The sequence below is a fragment of the Aethalodelphis obliquidens genome, unplaced genomic scaffold, assembly GCF_003676395.1.
Source record: "Aethalodelphis obliquidens isolate GAN/ISIS:26980383/991018 unplaced genomic scaffold, ASM367639v1 scaffold58, whole genome shotgun sequence".
Lineage (NCBI taxonomy): Eukaryota > Metazoa > Chordata > Mammalia > Artiodactyla > Delphinidae > Aethalodelphis > Aethalodelphis obliquidens.
The window spans coordinates 6,183,911-6,201,163 of NW_020838002.1; the positions used below are offsets into that span (position 1 = coordinate 6,183,911).

Here is a 17,253-nt window from a genome sequence, read left to right on the forward strand (position 1 = left end):
TAACTAGTTAGGATTAACCATGTTCCCAAGTAATAGTTCTTAGCATGATCTCTTTTCACTTAAAGTCCCTATGTCTCTGGCCAGCTGGAACCCCCACCCTGTCCACCTGTTTGGGGGCAATTTATTTTCTCAAGTTTCCTCAGGGAGTCACTGATAGATCATGATGACTATCTCTTGGCAGGAATTATTCCAAAACCCAACCCCCTTTGGAGGAAAGTTTGTTTCACTTTGACATCACCAAGTTGTGAAAATGCGCAAGAATGCCGCATCTGAGTGGTGCCACGTACTCCCATCACGCAGTTATTATCGTGCAGTTATTAATATCACTAAATCATGCGTACAATGTAATGATGAATTACAGTGAATATACCTATATAATATAGATCTATATTCTATCTATATAGTATATATAGGCAAGGGAGGCAAGAGGAGCCCTGCGCATCACTTGCCCCTTTGCCTTTTCCAGGGGCCTCTCTATACAGAGGCAGGCAGACGGTCTAACTGGCCCCTCGAAATCTCCCACACCCGAGGCGGGCGAATTCGCGCAGGTCTTGAGGGGTCCAGAGCTTCGAGGTTCGTAGGTGGGGCAGGAGCGAGGGGCGTTCCGAAGACTCCAGCCAGGCCTCTCTCCCGAGCCCAGCCGAGATTACAGCTCATCTCGCGAGAGCCTGAGCAAGGCCCGGCTGCGGGCGGCGGGGGCGGGATGTTGGCGGAACACTCTAGACCGCGCCCCCTCTGGCGCAGCTGGCAGAGGCGCTGGCGGGAGCGGCCGGCGGCGCGCACGCGCAGGTGAGCCGGGAAGGCGCGGGGGCACGAGGGCGGGGGGCGGGGCCTTGCGTCGCGCCGCGGGCACGTCTCTGCGCGTCCTCAGTATTTAATGTCTCTGTGTTCCACGGGTCTGGGTGAGCACGTGGGGGAGCGGCCGGAGTGCAACGCTGCGGGACCGGCCTGGCAGAGGGGCTGAGGCGGGGCAGAGGCGGGGGCCGAGGGGCCAGGGGGCGGCGGCGGCGCGAGGACTCTGCATCCTGACGGTCGCCGAGGAGCTGGTAAGTTGGGGCCGCAGGGAGCGGCTGAACTGGGGACCACCTGCCGGGGCCCCGAGGGCGGCGCCGTTGGGGTGATGGTGATCCTAGGGTGCAGGTGCAAGGTGCGTCGCGTGCTCCAGGACTCACGGGGTGCGAGGCTCCCGACGCTGAGGGCGTGCAGAGGGGTTCCGGCCCGTCGCCTGCTGTCAAGCAGGCCCTTTCTCTTTCGTCGCCTGCGCGCCCCCTCGTCCTTCTCCGCCGGGTTCTTGCTGACAAATCGCTTGTGCTTGGCTGGGGCCGCGCTCCGCAGCCGCGCGGTGTCCCCTACGCGCGTCACCATCCTCGGGGGCGGGAAGCGAGGGCGCGACGCCCGGGATGCCCCTCTGCGGCTTAACTTTCCCCGAGCGCACACACTCTCCCGAGAGACGGACCTGAGTGCGTTCCACCCAAGGTCGCCCAACCCCACACGCGTTTACTTTTCAAAGGTCGTGTGTACCCAGTCTGAGCCGGGAGAGGCGCCGGCGGGCGGGCTGTGGGCAGGGCCAGGTGTTCACAAGGGCGAGGAAGTGTCCCAAGGCCTGCGGGCACTCCTTCCCCACTGAGTTGAATTGGTCACTTCAGGAACCTCACCCAACTTCTGGGCCCCTTTATATCGCCCGGGGGTGCTCCCCATCGAGGCCGGCGGTGGCAGACTAGAGCTGGTCTCTCTGCCCCTGGGAGTTCAGTGCGGCGAACCAGGGGAAGGGGCTCGGTTTGCAGAGCCGGGAGGATGAGCTAGGAGATAGGTCGTGATTGGAACCTTGTTGCGGGCGCAGGGAAACCGTTTCCCGATGTGAAAGGCTTGGTGTCTCTCAAGAGGATTAGCTTTTGCAGCCCCTTAAAGGGTGTCGGAGAGGCGGAGGCTGTCCTGTCCCGTGTGCCCGCTGACTTAATGCCCGCGGGTTTGTGGGTCACGTGTCGGGCTCCGCCTGCACCCACCTCTGGTCCTCGGGCCGGAGGGACCACGCTGGTTTCGGGGCTCTGGGTCAAAGTGTATTTGGGCAGGCTTTCACCAGTTTTACTATTTTGTGCCCTTGGGTGCGGTTCCTCCCATTTCCCCTCCAAGGAAGGCACAAGAGACGGATAGGAGCTGTTGGTGTGTTAGGTGGTGCCGAATAGACCTGGGACTGCTTGGAAGCCCTGGGCGTTTCGCGGTCTCCCTTCTCCGCGGAGATGCAGAGGTTGGCTGGCGCCTTCTTGCCCCCCGGCCTCTACTAACACAAACCCGGTGCACTTAACTCCAGGTGTGAGAGGAGGCCTCTCAGGTCGGGTAGGGTGTGTGGGCAAGACAATTAGGTTCAACTAGCCATCTTTCCCCTATGAAGTTCAGGCTGCTTGGTGTTTAAATTTATTTCCTGCAGGGAAATCTGGGTTGCTGGACACTTGGTACAGTCATATCTGTTGGTTTGCTATCCAAGCCCCCCACCCCCTTTGTCGAAATTATTGATCAAGAAGCACCATTCACAAGAAGCTATTAATTCTGGCAGCTAGTGACCTTACTTTGCTACCCTGTTATTGTAACTAAGTCCTTCCCGGATTAGTTTTTTTTTTTTTTTTTTAAATTCTATTTAGAAGTTTGGGCTCTTAGTAAGCACCACCCACCCTCTTTGCTCTTAAAGGTACAGAGCATCTTTGAAATGCAGAGAGGGCAGCATGATTTGACCATTTATCAGTTCCTCTTTTCTTGAAGTTCAGGTGGTTCGCCTGCTGATTATTTAAGATTTTCTCAGCACTGGAAGCAAGTGAAGTAATTTTGGGGGAGCTTTTCTGACTTGTGTTGAACCTTTCCTCTTGAACCTCAAAACTAGTTTTGTGGGTTCTGGGTAGTAATTCCTGGGTATATTCTCGGATGAAGAATGGCCCTAGGCTAGAGTAGGTTCTCTGCGTCCTACAAGTATGCAAATCTTTGAAGCCTTTGTGCCTACCTGGATTAAATAGGCTCTATTGTCATATGTTTTGTCAGGTGATGGCCCAGAAGTTGCAGGTAACTGATCCCCTCCCAGCCTGTGAGTGTCTAGCTGGAGCCCTTTGTGTGAATATCATTTCCTCCTCCCAGCTGTTTCTAGGAAGTACACTCAGACTTGGCCACTGCAGGGCGGCAGTGAAGGTGTCTGTTGGAAGTGGCTGCTCAGGTGCCACGGGGATGTGTCTCCAGTATAAGGTTGCTCAGCATCAATATTTTAAAGTCATTTGTTTTGCTCTACCTGGTAACCCCAATTATTCTTGGGCTTTGAACCCAGGCCAGGTCATAACCATCGTTTGTGGGTGAAGGCTAGTTTTAGGCTTTTCAGTGTTCTCCCATCCTAAAGACAAATTAAGATAATATTCGTGGGGCATGGCACTGTGCCTGGTACATGATGGGTGCTCAAGCATTGATTTCTTTTTTTTCCCCTCTTTCTTAAAGAGTCTCTGAGACTGACTTTAAGTTTCCCTTGAATCTGTTAAGTGACTTGAATTCTAATAAAAGTACCCTACTCCCCAACCTCTGACCTGGAAACTTGGTTGGAAGGAGGGGGAAAACAAATTGGCTTCCCCACACTTTGCCAGCCAGCCTCCTGGCTCAAGCCTACAGCACCCCATGTGCCTGGTGAGCTGGTGCCTTCCAGCCCATTCTCCCCAGGCTCCTCCTTCCTCATCTTCCCTGTGAGTCAAGAATGAATGGGCTTCTCTGCAGTCTGGACCGCTGTGCTCTTGTGGGGAAGTTTTGGGTGTGACTTAGTACCTTCAGCTTACCTTTCTAGGGAGTTTCCCTCTGCTCTGGGCAGGTGGTGGTGGGTCCTTACGGGCCTCTTAGCCCGCTGAAATCATTTCATGCTATTTGAGTTGCTGATCTTTGTGGGATGTATTTTAATCCTAAACCTTCATTTCTAGGGCAGGTTGTTTCTTCCACATCCCTTTCTGGTGTAATGTCTCACACAGGTTTCACCTTTGATCGTTTAACATCAAGTACCCATTGTGTGTGGCATTTCCACCGAGCAAACCTGCTGGCCCTCGTACCTAGTTTTAAACTTGGGCCGTGTAAAACAGTGACAGTGTTTCGGGTAGGACAGAGTAGCTGGAGAAATAGCTGGTGGGGACATGGAAACTAAAATTTAGGGGACACCTCTTCCTTGATAGTTACTCTGGGAGGTGAGTTACAAGCAAACGCCTCCCTAATCCTTTAATCCTGACACCTCTGAGTGCAGTTGAGGAGGGTGACGCTAGAGTTCATTCGGGATTGTTTCAGTGGCTAATAAAAAATACAAATAGAGGGATAGAGACACCGACAAGTGTGGGTTTGGACTTGAACTAGAGGGCTTTTGTGAGAAGGACAAGGAGTCATCAAGTCCATGGGCTTTTCACCTAATCTTTCTGTTGCTTTCTAAGCAGATTGTTGCAGTAAAGGAATGTGTGTTATCTTTCAGCATTCTGAGGACTGACTTTCAGTTATAAGGAACTTTCGAGGTGTCCTTTTCCTCCTCCTCAATGGTTCTGCTAAGTGGTCTTTGTTCTGTCCAGTTCTTGCCACCTTGAGTGTCTCTGCAGCTCGGTTTGATAAGTTTGCAACAGTTGACAGTAAACATTCTGTCCCCATCTGGTCGTACAGCCTGGCTGCCTTCACTTAGCCGGTCCTCACTGAGGCCCGTGTACTTAGGAACAAAGCAGGGCCTCAGAAGAGTTCTGGAAGTAAAGGTATGCAGTGCTGAGGGCTGATGAGGCTTGTTTCACCCTGGACTTAGCTAGCAAGAGCCCTGGATTGGGGGTTGTGGGTGGAGTGGAGGTTGAGATCTGGGTGCCGCTTTCAGGGTTGAAACCTGGCTGGAGTTCCAGGCAGGTCTGTTGGCCCTCAGGGTCTTAGTTTCTTTAGCTGGTGAAAGAAGATCGGTCAACATCAAAGGCATTCAGACTGTGCCCCTAAGAGCACAATCTGACTAACCCCTGGAGTTAGTCAGCCCCTTAGGGCTGCTGGGAGGTAGAGTTGCCGCAGGTTGTGTATGGGAGGCAGGGTGTGTTTGGGCTGGGGGTGCCTGGGTAGTACAAGCCAAAGTCTAAGAAAAAAATGACAACCCACTGTTTTAGGTGCATTTGAAGTTCATTTAACTCTAAGGTGCTACTGTACTAAATATTTTTATTTTTTACAATATCTTTATTCTCCTCAGTCTGTCTTCAGGGTTGAGGGTCTAGAGCTGCCTTGTCCTATAGGGTAGCTACTAGTTATGTGTAGCTAGTTAAATAGCTAGTTAAATATAACTTTTTTAAAGCATTAATTAAGTAAAATTAAAAAATTAGTTCCTTGGTGACAGTAGTCACATTTCAAGTGCTCAGTAGCTTCATGTGGCCGGTGGCTGCAGTACTGGACAGTGCAGGTTCTGGAACATTTTCATCATCACATAAAGCTCTGTTGGACAGCACTGGACTTAGTTCTTTGCCCAACTCTAAAAGCTTCATTGTCTCGCCTTGTAAAGCATCATGTGTTTGGGCTTAGTCTTCCATATTCCACACACCCAACAGCTTTGGTGACAAGTTATTTATCAGTCCTCTCCATGGCATGTTCAGAGCAAGTTCCGGTCTGCCAGCTTGGAGGGCAGTGATCAATATGAAACAGTTTGAGAAAGGAGTGTAGTGAGGGGTCTGGGGATGGGAGTGTGAAGTGAAGGGGCCAGACGCTAAGCCTTTGGAAAGCCGTTTTCGCTTGAGAGCCTGTTTATCAGTGTAAAGGTCCTCGCTGCTTCTCCAAGGCCAGTGCTCACTGGCTTGGTCGTTACGTCAGGAGACTTGCTCTTTGGTCCTTCACTCACCTGATGACTTCCTGCAGGTCTCAGTGTGGGCCCTCTGCTGAACCAGGTTGCAGACACCTTGCGGACAAGCGTCATTTTCATTCTGCTCCTCCGGTCCATTCTCAGTGTTAGGAGGCCTGGCTTTACTGAAGGCCTCGGGGAGAGTTGGTCCCCAGTGGGGATCCCAAAGTGTTGGTGTGGAGCCGGCTCTGGGGAGCGCGCTCTATTTCCAGATGCCCCTCATCTAGTCCTGGGTGTGCTTAGTTTGAACCCTACTAGACTGGCCTTTGGCATATAATGTGAACTCTTTTTTTGGACCCCGACAGCAGAAGATGCATAACAGACACTTACTGAGTACCTACCCTATACCTGATAATTTGGCAGGGTTTTTGCACGTTATTCCCTTTTTATTCTCTCTCAATCCTGTGAGGTTAAGAATTCCTAGTTTGTGGACTTTCCTGGTGGCGCAGTGGTTACGAATCTGCCTGTCAACGCAGGGGACCGGGTTCGAGCCCTGGTCTGGGAAGATCCCACATGCTGAGAAGCAGCTAAGCCCGTGCGCCACAACTACTGAGCCTGCACTCTAGAGCCCACGAGCCACAACTACTGACCCCACGAGGCACAACTACTAAAGCACCTCGCGCCTAGAGCCCGTGCTCCACAACCAGAGAAGCCACTGCAATGAGAAGCCCACGCACCACAATGAAGAGTAGCAACTAGAGAAAGCCCGTGCGTAGCAATGAAGACCCAATGCAGCCAAAGATAAATTAATTAATTAAAAAAAAAAAAGAATTTCTAGTTTGTGTATGTGGAAACAGAGGCCCTAAGGAAGGTAAGCTGATCCCAGGGCACAGGACTGGGCAGTCTTGGGGCTTAGATCAGGGTTCAGTATCTCTAGCTCCCTGCTTAGAGGCTGTTTCTTGTTAACTGCCCCATTACCCCTCCATCCTCATCCAGAAAGTGAAACTGGGTTTTTAAAAGAATAAAATCCCACAAACTGAGTCAGACTGTTAGGTCATTACAGCCTCATTCAGCCCTAGGAGGGAGGTATTTGTATCCCATTTCTTTGGATGTTATCATTTTACAGGAAACAGAAGTTAAGGATCTTTAAGGCAAGTGTTTTATCAGAATTGTGCAACCGGCCAGTGCCTTCGAGCTGCATAACCATGCCTTAGGGCCTGGAAAACTGCTCTAGAGACTCTGGCTAGTTTGATCACCTGGTTGAAAAGGCAGCCTTAAAGTCACTCATTCCCTGGCTAGTAATAGTGTGGCCTGTCAGACCTCACACAGGGTTTCGAGACCATCCCCTGGCCTCAACAGGCCATCGCCTGAGAGTAGCTTGGCTTGCTCCCTGTTGGAGCAGGCAGCAGGATCCCTTCAAGCCCAGCCCTCAGCTCTCAGCACGCTGCCCTGTCCCCGCCCCCTTCCCTCCAGCCTTGGCTGGGAAGACAGATCTCCTGCCCCTCCCCCTTCCTGCCCCTCCTGAGAGAGAGGAGTGGCTTGCCCTGAGCTGCACTGGGATGGGCGTGAGCTCTGTCTCTAGTGAGGAGAGGCCATGCTGAGACTAACCTCCTTGCTTTGTCCTTTGACTTTGGTGAGGCCCGCCCAGCCAAGCATGTGCTATCATGCTATTTTTAGCAGGTGGTATCCTTTAGGAGGGCCAAGTGCATGTGGCTTCAGTGTACGGGGCAGGTCCTGGTGCCAGAGCTGCTGCCTCTCCTGATCAGGGGAGGAAGGAGAATAAAGCCACCCTAGAGACTGTCATGGGGGGTGTGTATGTGTGTGCGGTCACTTAAGAGGTCCCTGGGCTGCTTTTTCTATCTGGACCTGTGGCAAGGACCCACCCCTGCCTCCCGGGCCAGGCAGGCATGTGACCGAGGCAGCCCAGTGAGCCGGCACTCCTAGGTCAGGATTGCTGTCCTAGGGAAGGACGACCCAGCAGCCGATTTCTCAGGAAATCACATTAGTTCTGTCTTCGTGGGAAGTCACCCAGCCTGAGGACAGGCCACTAAAAACTCTGTAAAACTATGAATCCGCGGCAGCCTCATAACTGGCATCCTCTGACTTAAGCCAAAATAAAACCACGAGAGAAGGCAAACCCATGCCCTTCAGCAGGAATTCTTACTGGGAAGCCACTGAGGCTGAAGAGATACGAAAAAGGGGTTTGACAAACAAGTTTTGTTCCTCGCTGCCCTCCATTCTCCCCCCTTTCTTGTCCCTTCTTCCCTCTAACTTGGAGCTGCCAGCTCCAGCCCATCTCTCTTGTTTCTGATTAAGAAAGCTTAGAGCCATATAAGGTCCTCTGTTGCCTATGGTTTACGTTGGCTGGAGAACAAGGTTGTTTTCGCAAAGTCCGATTCAAAGAAGTGGCAGGGACTTCTGTGTGTGTGTGTGTCTGTCTCTGTCCTCCATCCGCAACCCCACCCCCACCCCCAGAGGGGGGCTGGGCCACCTTATTGGGACAGATGCACTTGAGGGTGTGGAGGCACTGTGGGTGAGGGCTTAGCTGCGGTCCTCCAGGGCTAACAACCCCAGGGCTTCCTGGCAGATGCATTCGCTGAGAACTCAGAGCGAACCTCCGTTGGCTCACACAGTACGTGCCTGCCATGCTACCAGCCACAGAGGCACTCTGTCCTGGAGCGGACGCTGCAGTCGACTTCTGTTCATTCAGAAACTACAGTCCCCTGGCTTTTCGGGCAAGTCGGTCCCCCTCTCTGGAGGGAGTTGGGTGAACCTGGTCTTCCAGGTTCTTAACCTTCAGCGTGGCTTCTGCGCAGCGATGCTGGGGAGCAGTTTCTCTGGCAGCGGCCCTCCAGCCTCGTCTTTGCCTCCCCTTCTTGCTGTCTCTTGAGTCAGCCAGGCTTGTTCCTGCCTTAGGTTGTTGGCACGTCTTCTCCCCGCTGGAACCTTCTCCCCCTCTCCTTTCCCTGTCCTCTCAGGATCTTGGCAGAGCCGCTCCTTGCTGTTCACTCTCCTGCCACCTCTGCAGAGAGACCTTCCTTGACCATTCTGTCTAAAGCTCCCCCTCTCCCAGGCACACTTGATCCAGCCTTCGTCAGCCTGGGTTCCTCGTTTAATCTACGCAACACAGAAAGTGATTGGCTTTCTCAGCTCTCCCAACTAGTACCATTCTGGATGCACAGGAGTCTGGTTAATTCATTACGTGCAGGGGATGCCTAGGGCTCAGCTGTCTGAATCTGTTGAGAGAGGCTGCAGGTTCCGGCTTCTTTGCGGTATTATCTCATCTGAAATGTGACTCCCTACCCCTCCTTCTACCTTTGCTTCCGGAGGGCTCCCCCACCTCCCTGCCCCCAACCCCAGTGGAACCTGGCTCGCTGTGGGTATTAAAATCTTTATTAAATGGCTAGCCCTGGGGGGTTGGTGTGACCTCACCGGGGTGGGGGGATCATATGCCTTGTCTCTGAAAGGGTCTAGCTGTCAGTAAGCATGTTCTCTTTCTGAGTGTTACTGTATGTCAGCGGGGCAGTTGGGGGTTTTCTGAAGGAAGGTTGGTATCAGTTATTATGGGAAAATAAAGCAGTATAAGTTTGTGCATAGATGAATTGGGGGCCTCCCTGGTGGCTCAGTGGTTGAGAGTCCGCCTGCTGATGCAGGGGACATGGGTTCGTGCCCTGGTCCGGGGAGATCCCACATGCTGCAGAGCGGCTGGGCCCGTGAGCCGTGGCCGCTGAGCCTGCGCGTCCGGAGCCTGTGCTCCGCAACGGAGAGGCCAGAGCAGTGAGAGGCCCACGTACCGTAAAAAAAAAAAAAAAAAAGATGAATTGGCACTAATACATATTTGTTACAATGGTTAACAAGAAACATAAAGTTGTATGGTAGTAGAGCATCCATTGTAGGTAATACTTAAGAACGTATTAATTTTCTGTCAAAGCGTTGCTTGTAGACAGATTTGACTTTTGACTCTGGTAAGCTTTGAAAGAACAGCCCTTTGCTTGGAGTGCTTCCCCACCCTGTCCTGTTCTCTTCTAGAGGCAGCCGGCCTCCCTGCCACTTACCTCTACACAGTTGACTCTTGGTCTCCTGGGGCGTTTGTTCCAGGACCCCCGCAGATAAGCAAAATCTGCGGATGCTCAAATCCCTTACAGCCTCTGTCCTCGGGTTCTGCATCCACAGACAGGGAGGGCTGACTGTATTTCTAAATAGTATACTACTCCTTTTTTTCCTTCCTTCCTTTTTAAAAATATTATCTGTTTTGTTTTTCTGCTCTGCAAGATAAGGACTTGGCCCATTCCTACACTTTTTCCCCCCTCATCCTCTCAGTATAGAGGTAACCCAACATTTGGTCACATGACAGTGTTGTGATCTAAATATTGCTATGGCTGCAATCCTATTTCCTTTCTTGTCTCCCCCCTCCCTTCTCTTCTCCTAGTTAATTTCCTTTGTTTCCTTAGCTTGGTTTTCTTTGTATGTCTCACCAGTTCTCTGACTCACCCCTGGGCCTTGGCCACTGCGGGTCGATTGCCCGGAAGCTCCTCTCGGGAAGCTCCTCTCGTGCTTAAACTTACTGCAGACTCAGCAGTTCCGAGTCGCTCCTGGGAAGCATCCCCGGTCCCCTGGCTCTGCTTCCCCTGCATCCTGGGACTTCCTTCTCCCCTTCTCTTGTGTTGCTTCCTGGATTGGTGCCCCCTCCTTTCTTGTTTTACTCCCTCGTCTTGGTGAGAAAGTGTGCGAGGGTGGGCAGCCAACCAGAAGCATGCTGATCTGTGCCCAAGGACAAGCCCCTTTGAAGGCAGGGGTTGGAGCCGTGCAGCTGAAGGCTGAGGGTTGGTGGAAAGACGGCAGAGACAACCAGGCCCCCAGGTCCCTTCTGCCACACCAGCAAAAGGCCGGCCTTTACTTCAGGAGTAGTTGAAATGAGAGGGGATCTGGACCTGGGTACCAAGTCGTGGTGAGAATGAAAGTCTGCATGCTGAAGGGGGCACCCCCGCCCCCTTGGCTCCCATGGCACTGCCATTAAGGCTGACGTCCTTTCATCTCTCACCCCAGGACACTAGAACATCCTAATTTGGGGTGTCTGGCAGCCTGATTCCTACCGCCGCCCCCTGGCCCAGCCAGGACATTTGCCTGACTTTTGGGCTGTGGCAGAGGGTGGCAGTACCAGGCCCACTGGAGCAGAGGTCATTGGGGGTTTTGCCCCCAAAGGAATTGAAAGTCTTGAAAGAGGGCAGTGCGTTTGTTGATTCCTGTCTGTGTCGCACCGAGCTCTGTACTCTGTTGGTACCGATGAATGTTTGTTGAGTAGAAATTACGTTATGTGCCTTTATGGGATTGGTCATATTGCACTGTCTGCCATTTGGAAAGCCATTGTCTTACCTCTTTGCTTTTCCCACCCGAGATGGTGGTGGGAAGGGTCTTTTGCCTCATAGCAGCATCTTTTCTGATTCCTTCTGAAGGCACATGCCGTCCTTATTAGCTTTCAGGTGAGCGTGTTGTCAGAGCACACCTGCATACCTTTTGGGCAGTCTTGTGTTCTGTGGTCATGGGTGGGAACTCCATGTGCCTGGGAACAGTTTCCTGGCCCCTGCTCTATCACTGTCCTCAGAAACCTGTCAGAATTCACTTGTAAAGCAAGAAGGTTGCCAGGAGCCAGGGATAAGGGGCAGGATGGATGTGACATAGTCTTTCACGTTTTTAAGAACCACATCCCTACCCCCAAGGGAAGCAATGGGAAGTCCTTTGTAGGAGATGCTGATTTTCCCATATCATCTGAAGCCTGGTGAGACTGGATGGCTGTGGGTTTGGTCAGAGGAGGAGGAGAGAGGTTGGGCAGTTAACCCTGCGTGGGTCCCTGATTTCTCGAGTTTTCCTAAGTGGAAGTTTAATTTTCAATTGAGCTGGAGGAGGAAGAGCTCTTAATTTGAGACCATGTCCAGATGGGATTTTTTTGCTTCTGACTCTTCTTACCTGGAGCTCAGGTACTGGACCCCGAGTTTCCGCTTTGGTTGGAGGAGGCTTCAGTGAGCAGGTTCTCCCACCCAGATGTTACTGGGCGAAGCCTCTGGTCTCCCGGAAAGCAGACTGGAAGTGTTCTGTGACTTTCGTGGGACAGCTGGTCCACCCAGAACGGGCAGTGTGGTTGGTCTAGCTCCCCTGGCCGCTGTGCTGGGCCATCACAATGGAGGGTGTGGGGGACAGTCCTCACTGTGAGCTAATTTGGAGTCTTTAGGGTGCCAACATGAGTCACAGCCCATCCAGGCCCCTAAGGATGAAGGTAACAACCCTGTGAACACGGCTGGGCGAGACCAGCCGCCTGAGGCATGGCCCCAGCGCTGTGATTCCTGGGCCCCAGCCATGCTGCTGAGGGTCAGTGGCCCAGCTCACCATCGTCCCCCACCCCCAGGGGCAGGACCATGCTCTGCTCAGCAAGGTAGGCGCTGGCCGTTGCAGCGTTTATCCAGCCCTTGTGTTTCCTTCAGGTCTTCGGGGACACCACCTAGCACTGCGCTGTCCACTAGGTAGCCACCAGCTGTATGTGGCTGTTTAAGATGTACATTAACATCAAATAAACTTTAAGATTCAGTCCCCCAGTCAACACTGGTCACGTTTCCAGCGCTCAGGGGCCCCCTGTGCCTTAAGTGGCCACCAGTCCTGGACTGCAGTCCCCCCTCGGGGGCGGCTCAGGCCTTTGCCTCTTGTGACCTGCTCTGCTTTGACCGTGCCACAGCTGCCACGGCTTCTTCCCGTTGTCCTGACAGCAGAGGTCAAACACCATTTGTCCGGCCCTGCCAGCCATTCGGCTCCAGCTCCCGGACTTATCCTGCTCTACTCTGCTGCGCGCTCCACCCCCCCAAGGCATCTTGGGTTTAGAACCTTAATTTATGCTGTTAGCCCACCATTACAGCCTAAGGAAGTCATGGCCTTCCTTGAGACAGCCTCCTTGTGTTCTCTTTGCCCACTTCCGAAGTCAGGCTCAGCTCGGTGCATCTGTGTGTGAGAGAGAGAGATTCCTCCATCCGGACTGTGAGCTTCTGGTGGCCAGAAGCGTTTTCTTGCAGCGACTTAAACGTATTTGTATGTGCGGAAGCTCAACCTGATGAGGAATTGGGTAAATGCATCCTGTACAAACCCAGAGACACCCTTGTAGTCTTGTAAAGACCTCTGGGGTGGGGGGCAGGTGGGGGACGACATGGGCCCAGCCAGCAGCCTGCCGTTATTCTCTGAATGCAGCGGCAGCAAGTGCTAGGCTTTAGGTTCTGAGTCATGTAGCTGTTCCCTGTCCTTGGAAGGCCCCCTTCAAGAGGGGAAGCCCCTTAGCAAGAATTTGATGTGCTGGACACTCCAGAGATGGGCTGTCTTGCGCCCCCTGTTGGTGAACACCCAGGGACCGTCTTCAGCAAAAGTGAACATGTAATGCTGGAATAATGGAAGAAATGTTCAGATTTCTTGGAGAGTGTTTAAAAGCCCACTCAGAACACAGAGTAGGGACTTCCCTGGTGGCCCGCTGGTAAGACTCTGCGCTCCCATTGTAGGGGGCCTGGGTTCGATCCCTGGTCGGGGAACTGGATCCCGCATGCATGCCGCAACTAAGACCCGGATCATAGAGTAGATCTGGCTTCACTGGCCAGGCCCAAGCCCACACTGGACTTGTAAGGCTCTTGGCCCCCTAAGCTCTTGTTTTAGGGTCGATTTCCCCCCCCATCATTAATCACACGCAGCTCTTTTCCCACAATAACCACAGCCAAATTGATTTAATGGAACCAACACTCTTTGTTTTCTCGTTTAGTAAATCTCGCAAAGATCTGCCTTCTTATTTAGCAGAAGGCTCTAGACTGCAGTGACTGCCCTGGTCATCACGCTTGGGAGTGAGACCATTACTTCTCCAGAGGTAAGCTGTTCTGAGAAGCTGCCTGCTCCTCTGGGAGAAGGAAGACGTCTTCTTAGGACCTGGACTGACCCAGGTGAATGCTGCAGCCTTGGGGGGCTGTGGCACCTGCCTGCATTGAGCTCTGTGTGACCACTGGGCGGCCAGCCAGCCTGCATCTATTTCCCAGCAAATGGACCTGCTAAAAATAAGCAGGCAGCCAGATTCAAAATAGCCAGGTCTCCTCCCCACCAGTGCTAGGGCCGGCTCTGCATTCTTCTGCAAGGTTTTTCCTGCGCCTGAGTGTCCTGGGCCTGGGGTGGGAGGCCCTGGGGGAGGAGGCCATCTTCACTAGTGAGCGAGTGTGAAGGCCGTTAGACCTCCAGTGTTAAATGCCACTACAAACCTCTTCAGAGGTTCAGGTTTAAAAAAGAAAAAAAAAAAACCACATGCACACAAAACCAGGGCAAAGAGAGCAGCTCATACATGAGTCTGTGCCCAGAGAAGGAAGGTAGCAGCGGGCCTCGTGAGGGCTGCCGCTGTGTGTGTGCGTGAAGGCAGCCCCTTCAGGATTCAGGGAAGGTGGGTACATCCTGCACCCCCTGTCCAGGCCTATCAGACCGGGTGGAGCAGGGAAAACGGTGCCTTACCGATGCACAAGTCTGTCTGAGTGAATTGGCTCAGGTAGGGCCCTTCCAAGTTGAAGGGCCGAGGAAGTGAGGGACTTTCCTTGACTCGTGAGAAGTGGGACTCCCCGTGAGGTGCCCCCAGGCCGCCGCGCCCTTGGTGAAACCCACTAGCCTCCTGAACCCGCCACCTTTGGGTGGGGTGTCTGCTGATCCCGGCGGCCCCTGGCTCTGTTCTCGGTGGAGCTGGCTCCTGAGGCTATTCACGGTCCCCTGGTTGCTGGGAAAAAGTACACGAGCCCTGTGTTCCCCTTCTTTCTGGGGATCTCATACTTCTTTTCTCAAGCGCCTGGAGCTCTCCCTGTCGGGCGGTTCCTGTCCCTGTGGGCGTGGAGAAGAGGGGCCACTGCTGCTCCCCACGTAGAAGCAGCAGCTCCTGGCGCCCCAGCGCTAGTCCCTGGGGTGAGTGGTGGCCACTGGGATCAGGTGGGACATTCAGGGTCCTGTGGGGTGGCTGACACTGCTTCACGGTGGCAGCATCACCCCCCTTCTCTGAGGCCCTTCTGGCACAACAACGGGGTATTTGTCTGGCTTGGAAATGCAGAACGTGTCTCCTGAGCTGTCATTAGCTGAGTAGCCTGTTGGGGGGCGGTGGGGGGGCTATAGATGGTGGATCCGGGGGCTTGTGCCTTAGTCTCTTGGGGACCGAGCTCGGCTGGCAGGGTTAGGTGGGCAGGTGGCAGCGGTGTCCCTGGGCTACAGAGCAGCAGGCAGGGAACACGTGTCCTGGCCCCAGGTGTCTGGTTCTGTGCGTTCAATCTGAACTGGGGCTGGGAACGGAACAGATGAGGCCGCAGGGGAGGCCAGGGGCGTGGTGGGCTGTGGTCTGGGTCGCGGTGTGGACCTCGTGGAGTGCAGAACCAGAGCTAGACTGGTGGTTTGTGTTGGGCCTCTGCCTTACTGTAGTGTAGCCAGCTTCTGGGATCCTGGGGGTTGGATGGGGACACCTGCTGGAGAGCAGACCCCTGTGATTGGCTTTTACTTCCAAAGGGGGGGGGCTTCTTCCAGCTATTTTGAGAAGCAGTTTATGTCTTGGTAGCAACTCCCCCCTTACACACACACACACACACACACACACACCCCCCAATGTAAGTCTGTGGCCTTGGGTCCTTGGTGTGTAAAGTGAGGAGACTGCCCCCTATGGGTAGTTAAGACATAGGATTCTTTTTCTTCCTCTCCATCCCATTCCATTTAGTCTTTTACCTAAGAGCAGAGAATTGCTGGAATACTATGGGAATCACAGCTATAAGCCCTGCTGAAATGGGATTAGAATAATAAGGAATTAGAATATAACTTTACTGACGAGGAGAAAACCTGTGTTCAGACCCCAGCCCCACTTCCTGTGGCAGGTGATCTGTTGGGTGGGACTTGATTTCCTGATAATGGGCCTTATCCTGAGTGTGCCCGTCCCCCGTAACCTCTTTTCCTTCTCACATTTCATTTTATTTATTTATTTATTTTTATGTGAAGGACGTCGAACAGAAAGCAAATCTCCATAATCTGCCACCACCTTTTTGCGGGCGTGTGCAGGTTGTTCCAGAACAGTGACTTCCCCAACTTGACTGCACAGTGGGAAAAAAAAACAAACCCGATGCCCAGGTTTCACCCTCAGGTTCTGATGTAATTGTTCTGGGTACCACTGTGAGATTTTAAAAGCCTCCCAAGTGATGCTGGTGGGCAGCCAAGTTGGAGGATCTCTGTTAAAGAAATTTAAAACTCTCTCTTTCCAAAAGGAAAAAGGGAAGACTATCCCTATTTGCAGATAAGGAAAAAAACAAGTTTGGGAGGGTTTGTAGGATACAAGATCAATGTACAAACCTTCCCCTCTTCCACAGCTGAAAGGCTTGGCCTGGATCCTTCCCAGTTTTTCCATGGGCTTATGTGGACATAGACATCACATACCCACAGTGGTCTACTGCTTTTATTTTCTGTATCATGGCAAGTTTTCCATGTCAGTACAGGAGAATCAGCTTCATTTTCCAAAACTGGTATGACCATGGAGTCTACAATAGATTGAGCAGCCGTTGCTTTGAGTCTTGTTTCAAATGGTACCCCGGTGAGCACTCTTATATAGACATCTGCCTGTGGTATTTTTTTAAGGAAAGATTCCAGGTGTGGGATTTCTGGGTCATAGGGTAGGATCATCAAGGTGTTTTGTTTTTTTTTAATTGGGATATAGTTGTTTTAGAGTGTTGTGTTAGTTTCTGCTGTACAGCAAAGAGGAGTCAAGTTCCCTGTGCTATATATAGCAGGTTCTCATTAGTTATCTGTTTTATACATAATAATGTATATATGTCAGTCCCAATCTCCCAATTCATGCCACCCCGCCACTTTCCCCCCTTGGTGTCCATACATTGGTTCCCTACATCTGTGTCTCAATTTCTGCCTTGCAAACAGGTTCATCTGTACCATTTTTCTAGATTCCACATATATGCATTAATATACGATATTTGTTTTTCTCTTTCTGACTTACTTCACTCTGTATGACAGTCTCTAGGTCCACCCACGTCTCTACAAATGACCCAATTTCGTTCCTTTTTATGGTTGAGTAATATTCCATTGTATGTATATGTACCACATCTTCTTTATCCATTCATCTGTCAATGGGCATTTAGGTTGCTTCCATGACCTGTAATTAGTGCTGCAGTGAACATTGGGGTGCATGTGTCTTTTTGAATTATGGTTTTCTCAGGGTATATGCCCAGTTGTGGGATTGCTGGGTCATATGGTAATTCTGTTTTTCTATTCTACTGTTCTCCATAGTGGCTGTATCAATTTACATTCCCACCAACAGTGCAAGAGGGTTCCCTTTTCTCCACACCCTCTCCAGCATTTATTGTTTGTAGATTTTTTGGTGATGGCCATTTTGACCGGTGTGAGGTGATACCTCATTGTAGTTTTTTTTTTTTTTTTTTTTTTTTTTT

At 52.0% G+C, this 17,253-nt stretch overlaps 1 protein-coding gene across 1 annotated transcript in view; it reads left to right on the top strand.

The window, feature by feature from the left end:
* Positions 1-860: 860 nt before the first annotated feature.
* The window catches only part of AKAP1 (A-kinase anchoring protein 1), a 32,554-nt gene continuing 16,161 nt past the window's right edge, over positions 861-17,253 (top strand). The window contains exon 1 of the mRNA XM_027087137.1: positions 861-1,046. The gene's annotated coding sequence lies outside the window, so the exon portion shown is untranslated. The remainder of the gene's footprint in view (positions 1,047-17,253) is intronic.